Consider the following 10,744-nt stretch of genomic DNA (forward strand, 5'->3'; position numbering starts at 1 on the left):
ACTCCCTCAGCACTGACCCTCCGACAGTGCGGCGCTCCCTCAGCACTGACCCTCCGACAGTGCGGCGCTCCCTCAGCACTGACCCTCCGACAGTGCGGCGCTCCCTCAGCACTTACCCTCCGACAGTGCCCACTCCCTCAGCACTGACCCTCCGACAGTACGACACTCCCTCAGCACTGACCCTCCGACAGTGTGGCGCTCCCCTCAGCACTGACCTTCCGACAGTGCCCCACTCCCTCAGCACTGACCCTCCGACAGTGCCCACTCCCTCAGCACTGACCCTCCGACAGTGCGGCACTCCCTCAGCACTGACCCTCCGACAGTGCCCAATCCCTCAGCACTGACCCTCCGACAGTGCGGCCCTCCCTCAGCACTGACCCTCTGACAGTGCCCCACTCCCTCAGCACTGACCCTCCGACAGTGCCCACTCCCTCAGCACTGACCCTCCGACAGTGCGGCGCTCCCTCAGCACTGACCCTCCGACAGTGCCCACTCCCTCAGCACTGACCCTCCGACAGTGCCCACTCCCTCAGCACTGACCCTCCCGACAGTGCGGCACTCCCTCAGCACTGATCCTCTGACAGTGCGGCGCTCCCTCAGCACTGACCCTCCAACAGTGTCCACTCCCTCAGCACTGACCCTCCGACAGTGCCCACTCCCTCAGCACTGACCCTCCGACAGTGTGGCGCTCCCTCAGCACTGACCTTCCGACAGTGCCCACTCCCTCAGCACTGACCCTCCGACAGTGCCCACTCCCTCAGCACTGACCCTCCGACAGTGCGGCGCCTCCCTCAGCACTGACCCTCCGACAGTGCCCAATCCCTCAGCACTGACCCTCCGACAGTGCGGCCCTCCCTCAGCACTGACCCTCTGACAGTGCCCATCCCTCAGCACTGACCCTCCAACAGTGCGGCCCCTCCCTCAGCACTGACCCTCTGACAGTGCCCACTCCCTCAGCACTGACCCTCCAACAGTGCGGCACTCCCTCAGCACTGACCTTCGACAGTGCCCACTGCCTCAGCACTGACCCTCCGACAGTGCCCACTCCCTCAGCACTGACCCTCCGACAGTGCGGCGCTCCCTCAGCACTGACCCTCCGACAGTGCCCAATCCCTCAGCACTGACCCTCCGACAGTGCGGCCCTCCCTCAGCACTGACCCTCTGACAGTGCCCATCCCTCAGCACTGACCCTCCAACAGTGCGGCCCTCCCTCAGCACTGACCCTCTGACAGTGCCCACTCCCTCAGCACTGACCCTCCAACAGTGCGGCACTCCCTCAGCACTGACCTTCCGACAGTGCCCACTCCCTCAGCACTGACCCGACAGTGCCCACTCCCTCAGCACTGACCCTCCGACAGTGCGGCCCTCCCTCAGCACTGACCCTCTGACAGTGCCCATTCCTCAGCACTGACCCTCCAACAGTGCGGCCCTCCCTCAGCACTGACCCTCTGACAGTGCCCAATCCCTCAGCACTGACCCTCCGACAGTGCCCACTCCCTCAGCACTGACCCCCCGACAGTGCGGCACTCCCTCAGCACTGACCTTCCGACAGTGCCCACTCCCTCAGCACTGACCCTCTGACAGTGCCCACTCCCTCAGCACTGACCCTCCGACAGTGCGGCCCTCCCTCAGCACTGACCCTCTGACAGTCCCCCACTCCCTCAGCACTGACCCTCCGACAGTGCGGCCCTCCCTCAGCACTGACCCTCTGACAGTCCGCACTCCCTCAGCACTGACCCTCCGACAGTGCGGCACTCCCTCAGCACTGACCCTCCGACAGTGCGGCACTCCCTCAGCACTGACCCTCTGACAGTGCGGCACTCCCTCAGCACTGACCCTCCGACAGTGCGGCCCTCCCTCAGCACTGACCCTCTGACAGTCCCCACTCCCTCAGCACTGACCCTCCGACAGTGCGGCACTCCCTCAGCACTGACCCTCCGACAGTGCGGCACTCCCTCAGCACTGACCCTCTGACAGTGCGGCACTCCCTCAGCACTGACCCTCCGACAGTGCGGCACTCCCTCAGCCACTGACCCTCCGACAGTGCGGTACTCCCTCAGCACTGACCCTCCGACAGTGCGGTACTCCCTCAGCACTGACCCTCCGACAGTGCGGCACTCCCCTCAGCACTGACCCTCCGACAGTGCGGTACTCCCTCAGCACTGACCCTCCGACAGTGCGGTACTCCCTCAGCACTGACCCTCCGACAGTGGCGGTACTCCCTCAGCACTGACCCTCCGACAGTGCGGTACTCCCTCAGCACTGACCCTCCGACAGTGCGGCACTCCCTCAGCACTGACCCTCCGACAGTGCGGCACACCCTCAGCACTGACCCTCCGACAGTGCGGTACTCCCTCAGCACTGACCCTCCGACAGTCCCCACTCCCTCAGCACTGACCCTCCGACAGTGCCCACTCCCTCAGCACTGACCCTCTGACACTGCGGCCCTCCCTCAGCACTGACCCTTTCTGCTGGATATTCTGTGGCTGGGGATGTGTGAGAAATACGGGGAACGACAGAGTGTGGTGAGTAACGAGTGGAAGATAACAAGAATGAATAAGAAAAGACTGGCAAAGGGAATCAGTGCGAGGGAGGGAAACGTGAGAGGGATGGAGATTTGTTGAGCTGGGTGGGGAATGAGTGTAACGGAGGTTAAAGGTTAGGGATGGGGTGGAGAGAGTGAGTGAGAGTGAGTCAGTCAGAGTGTATGAGGGAGAAGGAAAAAGGAAGTGGTGTGGAAGAGACAGAGTGAATGTGTGCAAGGGATTAGAGAGAGAGAGAGAGAAAATAGAGTCTGAGAGAAAGATAGTGAAGGTGACCCTCCGACAGTGTGAGAGTGGGAGAGAGAGTGAGAGGGAGAGAAAAATGGAAGTCACAGAGGGAGAGGATGTGAGAGAGAGAGTAACAGGGCAAGTGACACTGACAGAGAGAGAGTATGGGAATGATACAGCACTGTGTGAGTGTGAGAGTGGCACAGAGAGAGAGAGTGACAGAGAGAGAGTGACAGAGAGTGTGACAGAGAGAGAGAGTGACAGAGAGAGAGTGACAGAGAGAGAGAGTGACAGAGAGAGAGTGACAGAGAGTGTGACAGAGAGAGTGACAGAGAGAGAGTAACAGAGAGAGAGAGTGACAGAGAGAGAGAGTGACAGAGAGAGAGTGACAGAGAGTGTGACAGAGAGAGTGACAGAGAGAGAGAGTAACAGAGAGAGTGAGTGACAGAGAGAGAGAGTGACAGAGAGAGAGAGTGACAGAGAGAGAGAGTGACAGAGAGAGAGTGACAGAGAGAGAGAGAGACAGAGAGTGAGTGACAGAGAGAGTGAGTGACAGAGAGAGAGAGTGACAGAGAGAGAGAGTGACAGAGAGAGAGAGTGACAGAGAGAGAGTGACAGAGAGAGAGAGAGACAGAGAGAGAGAGTGACAGAGAGAGTGACAGAGAGAGAGTGACAGAGAGAGAGAGAGACAGAGAGAGAGAGAGACAGAGAGAGAGTGACAGAGAGAGAGAGTGACAGAGAGAGAGAGTGACAGAGAGAGAGAGTGACAGAGAGTGACAGAGAGAGAGTGACAGAGAGAGAGAGAGTAACAGAGAGAGAGAGTGACAGGGAGAGAGAGTGACAGAGAGTGACAGAGAGAGAGAGTGACAGAGAGAGAGAGAGTGACAGAGAGAGTGACAGAGAGAGAGTGTGACAGAGAGAGAGTGACAGAGAGAGAGTGACAGAGAGAGAGAGAGTGACAGAGAGAGAGAGAGTGACAGAGAGAGAGAGAGTGACAGAGAGTGACAGAGAGAGAGTGACAGAGAGAGAGAGTAACAGAGAGAGAGAGGTGTGACAGAGAGAGAGAGTAACAGAGAGAGAGTGACAGAGAGAGAGTGACAGAGAGAGAGTGACAGAGAGAGTGTGACAGAGAGAGAGAGTGTGACAGAGAGAGAGTGACAGAGAGAGAGAGTAACAGAGAGAGAGAGAGTAACAGAGAGAGAGTGACAGAGAGTGACAGAGAGAGAGAGAGTGACAGAGAGAGAGAGTGACAGAGAGAGAGAGAGTGACAGAGAGTGTGACAGAGAGAGAGAGTAACAGAGAGAGAGAGTGACAGAGAGAGAGTGACAGAGAGAGAGAGAGTGACAGAGAGTGTGACAGAGAGAGAGAGTAACAGAGAGAGAGAGTGACAGAGAGTGTGACAGAGAGAGAGAGAGTGACAGAGAGAGAGAGTGACAGAGAGAGAGTGACAGAGAGTGTGACAGAGAGAGAGAGTGACAGAGAGAGAGAGTGACAGAGAGAGAGTGACAGAGAGAGAGTGACAGAGAGTGTGACAGAGAGAGAGAGTGTGACAGAGAGAGAGAGTAACAGAGAGAGAGAGTGTGACAGAGAGAGAGTGACAGAGAGTGTGACAGAGAGAGAGAGTGTGACAGAGAGAGAGTGACAGAGAGAGAGAGTGACAGAGAGAGAGAGACAGAGAGTGTGACAGAGAGAGAGAGTGACAGAGAGAGAGAGAGTTACAGAGAGAGAGAGTGACAGAGAGTGTGACAGAGAGAGAGAGTGTGACAGAGAGAGTGTGACAGAGAGAGAGAGTGTGACAGAGAGAGAGAGTAACAGAGAGAGAGAGAGTAACAGAGAGAGAGAGTGACAGAGAGTGTGACAGAGAGAGAGAGTGTGACAGAGAGAGAGTGACAGAGAGAGAGAGTGACAGAGAGAGAGTGACAGAGAGAGAGTGACAGAGAGAGAGAGTGACAGAGAGAGAGAGAGTAACAGAGAGAGAGAGTGACAGAGAGTGTGACAGAGAGAGAGAGTGTGACAGAGAGAGAGTGACAGAGAGAGAGAGTGACAGAGAGAGAGAGTGACAGAGAGAGAGTGACAGAGAGTGTGACAGAGAGAGAGAGTGACAGAGAGAGAGAGACAGAGAGAGAGTGACAGAGAGAGAGAGTGACAGAGAGAGAGTGACAGAGAGAGTGACAGAGAGAGAGTGACAGAGAGAGAGTGACAGAGAGTGTGACAGAGAGAGAGAGTGACAGAGAGAGAGTGACAGAGAGTGTGACAGAGAGAGAGAGTGACAGAGAGAGAGTGACAGAGAGAGTGTGACAGAGAGAGAGAGTGTGACAGAGAGAGAGAGTAACAGAGAGAGAGAGAGTGACAGAGAGAGAGTGACAGAGAGAGAGAGTGACAGAGAGAGAGTGACAGAGAGTGTGACAGAGAGAGTGACAGAGAGAGAGTAACAGAGAGAGAGAGTGACAGAGAGAGAGAGTGACAGAGAGAGAGTGACTGAGAGTGTGACAGAGAGAGTGACAGAGAGAGAGAGTAACAGAGAGAGTGAGTGACAGAGAGAGAGAGTGACAGAGAGAGAGAGTGACAGAGAGAGAGTGACAGAGAGAGAGAGAGACAGAGAGAGAGTGACAGAGAGAGTGACAGAGAGAGAGTGACAGAGAGAGAGAGAGACAGAGAGAGAGAGAGACAGAGAGAGAGTGACAGAGAGAGAGAGTGACAGAGAGTGAGTGACAGAGAGAGTGAGTGACAGAGAGAGAGAGTGACAGAGAGAGAGAGTGACAGAGAGAGAGAGTGACAGAGAGAGAGTGACAGAGAGAGAGAGAGAGAGTGACAGAGAGAGTGACAGAGAGAGAGTGACAGAGAGAGAGAGAGACAGAGAGAGAGAGAGACAGAGAGAGAGTGACAGAGAGAGAGAGTGACAGAGAGAGAGAGTGACAGAGAGAGAGTGACACAGAGAGAGAGAGTGACAGGGAGAGAGAGTGACAGAGAGAGAGTGACAGAGAGAGTGAGTGTGACAGAGAGAGAGAGTAACAGAGAGAGAGAGAGTAACAGAGAGAGAGAGTGACAGAGAGTGTGACAGAGAGAGAGAGAGTAACAGAGAGAGAGAGTGACAGAGAGAGAGAGTGACAGAGAGTGACAGAGAGAGAGTGACAGAGAGAGAGAGAGTAACAGAGAGAGAGAGTGACAGGGAGAGAGAGTGACAGAGAGTGACAGAGAGAGAGAGTGACAGAGAGAGAGAGAGTGACAGAGAGAGTGACAGAGAGAGAGTGTGACAGAGAGAGAGTGACAGAGAGAGAGTAACAGAGAGAGAGGAGTGACAGAGAGAGAGAGAGTGACAGAGAGAGAGAGAGTGACAGAGAGTGACAGAGAGAGAGTGACAGAGAGAGAGTGACAGAGAGAGAGAGTAACAGAGAGAGAGAGTGTGACAGAGAGAGAGAGTAACAGAGAGAGAGTGACAGAGAGAGAGTGACAGAGAGAGAGTGACAGAGAGAGTGTGACAGAGAGAGAGAGTGTGACAGAGAGAGAGTGACAGAGAGAGAGAGTAACAGAGAGAGAGAGAGTAACAGAGAGAGAGAGTGACAGAGAGTGTGACAGAGAGAGAGAGAGTGACAGAGAGGGAGAGTGACAGAGAGAGTGACAGAGAGAGAGTGACAGAGAGAGAGAGAGTAACAGAGAGAGAGAGTGACAGGGAGAGAGAGTGACAGAGAGAGAGACTGACAGAGAGAGAGAGAGTGACAGAGAGAGAGAGTGACAGAGAGAGAGTGACAGAGAGAGAGTGACAGAGAGTGTGACACAGAGAGAGAGTGTGACAGAGAGAGAGAGTAACAGAGAGAGAGAGTGTGACAGAGAGAGAGTGACAGAGAGTGTGACAGAGAGAGAGAGTGTGACAGAGAGAGAGTGACAGAGAGAGAGAGTGACAGAGAGAGAGAGACAGAGAGTGTGACAGAGAGAGAGAGTGACAGAGAGAGAGAGAGTTACAGAGAGAGAGAGTGACAGAGAGTGTGACAGAGAGAGAGAGTGTGACAGAGAGAGTGTGACAGAGAGAGAGAGTGTGACAGAGAGAGAGAGTAACAGAGAGAGAGAGAGTAACAGAGAGAGAGAGTGACAGAGAGTGTGACAGAGAGAGAGAGTGTGACAGAGAGAGAGTGACAGAGAGAGAGAGTGACAGAGAGAGAGTGACAGAGAGAGAGTGACAGAGAGAGAGAGTGACAGAGAGAGAGAGAGTAACAGAGAGAGAGAGTGACAGAGAGTGTGACAGAGAGAGAGAGTGTGACAGAGAGAGAGTGACAGAGAGAGAGAGTGACAGAGAGAGAGAGTGACAGAGAGAGAGTGACAGAGAGTGTGACAGAGAGAGAGAGTGACAGAGAGAGAGAGACAGAGAGAGAGTGACAGAGAGAGAGAGTGACAGAGAGAGAGTGACAGAGAGAGTGACAGAGAGAGAGTGACAGAGAGAGAGTGACAGAGAGTGTGACAGAGAGAGAGAGTGACAGAGAGAGAGTGACAGAGAGTGTGACAGAGAGAGAGAGTGACAGAGAGAGAGTGACAGAGAGAGTGTGACAGAGAGAGAGAGTGTGACAGAGAGAGAGAGTAACAGAGAGAGAGAGAGTGACAGAGAGAGAGTGACAGAGAGAGAGAGTGACAGAGAGAGAGTGACAGAGAGTGTGACAGAGAGAGTGACAGAGAGAGAGTAACAGAGAGAGAGAGTGACAGAGAGAGAGAGTGACAGAGAGAGAGTGACTGAGAGTGTGACAGAGAGAGTGACAGAGAGAGAGAGTAACAGAGAGAGTGAGTGACAGAGAGAGAGAGTGACAGAGAGAGAGAGTGACAGAGAGAGAGAGTGACAGAGAGAGAGTGACAGAGAGAGAGAGAGACAGAGAGAGAGTGACAGAGAGAGTGACAGAGAGAGAGTGACAGAGAGAGAGAGTGACAGAGAGAGAGAGACAGAGAGTGTGACAGAGAGAGAGAGTGACAGAGAGAGAGAGAGTTACAGAGAGAGAGAGTGACAGAGAGTGTGACAGAGAGAGAGAGAGTGTGACAGAGAGAGTGTGACAGAGAGAGAGAGTGTGACAGAGAGAGAGAGTGTGACAGAGAGAGAGAGTGACAGAGAGAGAGAGTGACAGAGAGAGAGTGACAGAGAGAGAGAGAGACAGAGAGAGAGTGACAGAGAGAGTGACAGAGAGAGAGTGACAGAGAGAGAGAGTGACAGAGAGAGAGAGACAGAGAGTGTGACAGAGAGAGAGAGTGACAGAGAGAGAGAGAGTTACAGAGAGAGAGAGTGACAGAGAGTGTGACAGAGAGAGAGAGAGTGTGACAGAGAGAGTGTGACAGAGAGAGAGAGTGTGACAGAGAGAGAGAGTAACAGAGAGAGAGAGAGTAACAGAGAGAGAGAGTGACAGAGAGTGTGACAGAGAGAGAGAGTGTGACAGAGAGAGTGACAGAGAGAGAGAGTGACAGAGAGAGAGTGACAGAGAGAGAGAGTGACAGAGAGAGAGTGACAGAGAGAGAGAGAGTAACAGAGAGAGAGAGTGACAGAGAGAGAGAGTGTGACAGAGAGAGAGTGACAGAGAGAGAGAGTGACAGAGAGAGAGTGACAGAGAGAGAGAGTGACAGAGAGAGAGAGTGACAGAGAGAGAGTGACAGAGAGTGTGACAGAGAGAGAGAGTGACAGAGAGAGAGTGACAGAGAGAGAGAGACAGAGAGAGAGTGACAGAGAGAGAGAGTGACAGAGAGAGAGTGACAGAGAGTGTGACAGAGAGAGAGTGACAGAGAGAGAGTGACAGAGAGTGTGACAGAGAGAGAGAGTGACAGAGAGAGAGTGACAGAGAGTGTGACAGAGAGAGAGAGTGACAGAGAGAGAGTGACAGAGAGAGTGTGACAGAGAGAGAGAGTGTGACAGAGAGAGAGAGTAACAGAGAGAGAGAGAGTAACAGAGAGAGAGTGACAGAGAGTGTGACAGAGAGAGAGAGTAACAGAGAGAGAGTGACAGAGAGTGTGACAGAGAGAGAGAGTGTGACAGAGAGAGTGTGACAGAGAGAGAGAGTGACAGAGAGAGAGAGTGTGACAGAGAGAGAGTAACAGAGAGAGAGAGTAACAGAGAGAGAGTGACAGAGAGAGAGTGACAGAGAGAGAGAGTGTGACAGAGAGAGAGTAACAGAGAGAGAGTAACAGAGAGAGAGTGACAGAGAGTGTGACAGAGAGAGAGAGTGTGACAGAGAGAGTGTGACAGAGAGAGAGAGTGTGACAGAGAGAGAGAGTAACAGAGAGAGAGAGAGTAACAGAGAGAGAGTGACAGAGAGTGTGACAGAGAGAGAGAGAGTGTGACAGAGAGAGAGTGACAGAGAGAGAGAGTAACAGAGAGAGAGAGAATAACAGAGAGAGAGAGAGTGACAGAGAGTGTGACAGAGAGAGAGAGTGTGACAGAGAGAGAGTGACAGAGAGAGAGAGTGACAGAGAGAGAGACAGAGAGAGAGAGTGACAGAGAGAGAGAGAGTAACAGAGAGAGAGAGTGACAGAGAGTGTGACAGAGAGAGAGAGTGTGACAGAGAGAGAGTAACAGAGAGTGTGACAGAGAGAGAGAGTGACAGAGAGAGAGTGTGTGACAGAGAGAGAGTAACAGAGAGAGAGTGACAGAGAGAGAGAGTGTGACAGAGAGAGAGTAACAGAGAGAGAGTAACAGAGAGTGACAGAGAGTGTGACGGAGAGAGAGAGTGTGACAGAGAGAGTGTGACAGAGAGAGAGAGTGTGACAGAGAGAGAGAGTAACAGAGAGAGAGAGAGTAACAGAGAGAGAGAGTGACAGAGAGTGTGACAGAGAGAGAGAGTGTGACAGAGAGAGAGTGACAGAGAGAGAGAGTAACAGAGAGAGAGAGAGTAACAGAGAGAGAGAGAGTGACAGAGAGTGTGACAGAGAGAGAGAGTGTGACAGAGAGAGAGTGACAGAGAGAGAGAGTGACAGAGAGAGAGTGACAGAGAGAGAGAGTGACAGAGAGAGAGAGAGTAACAGAGAGAGAGAGTGACAGAGAGTGTGACAGAGAGAGAGAGTGTGACAGAGAGAGAGTGACAGAGAGAGAGAGTGACAGAGAGAGAGAGTGACAGAGAGAGAGTGACAGAGAGAGAGAGTGACAGAGAGAGAGTGACAGAGAGAGAGTGACAGAGAGAGAGAGACAGAGAGAGAGTGACAGAGAGTGTGACAGAGAGAGAGTGACAGAGAGAGAGTGACAGAGAGTGTGACAGAGAGAGAGTGACAGAGAGAGAGAGTGACAGAGAGAGAGTGACAGAGAGAGAGTGACAGAGAGAGAGAGACAGAGAGAGAGTGACAGAGAGTGTGACAGAGAGAGAGTGACAGAGAGAGAGTGACAGAGAGTGTGACAGAGAGAGAGTGACAGAGAGAGAGTGACAGAGAGTGTGACAGAGAGAGAGAGTGACAGAGAGAGTGTGACAGAGAGAGAGTGACAGAGAGAGAGAGTGACAGAGAGAGAGAGTGACAGAGAGAGAGTGACAGAGAGAGAGAGTGACAGAGAGAGAGTGACAGAGAGAGTGTGACAGAGAGAGAGAGTGTGACAGAGAGAGAGAGTAACAGAGAGAGAGAGAGTAACAGAGAGAGAGTGACAGAGAGTGTGACAGAGAGAGAGAGTGTGACAGAGAGAGAGAGTAACAGAGAGAGAGAGAGTAACAGAGAGAGAGTGACAGAGAGTGTGACAGAGAGAGAGAGTAACAGAGAGAGAGTGACAGAGAGAGAGAGTGACAGAGAGAGAGTGACAGAGAGAGTGTGACAGAGAGAGAGAGTGTGACAGAGAGAGAGAGTAACAGAGAGAGAGAGAGTAACAGAGAGAGAGTGACAGAGAGTGTGACAGAGAGAGAGAGTAACAGAGAGAGAGTGACAGAGAGTGTGACAGAGAGAGAGTGACAGAGAGAGAGTGACAGAGAGAGAGTGACAGAGAGTGTGACAGAGAGAGAGAGTGACAGAGAGAGAGTGACAGAGAGAGTGTGACA

The sequence above is a fragment of the Chiloscyllium punctatum genome, chromosome 34, assembly GCF_047496795.1.
Source record: "Chiloscyllium punctatum isolate Juve2018m chromosome 34, sChiPun1.3, whole genome shotgun sequence".
NCBI classification, from domain to species: Eukaryota; Metazoa; Chordata; class Chondrichthyes; order Orectolobiformes; family Hemiscylliidae; genus Chiloscyllium; species Chiloscyllium punctatum.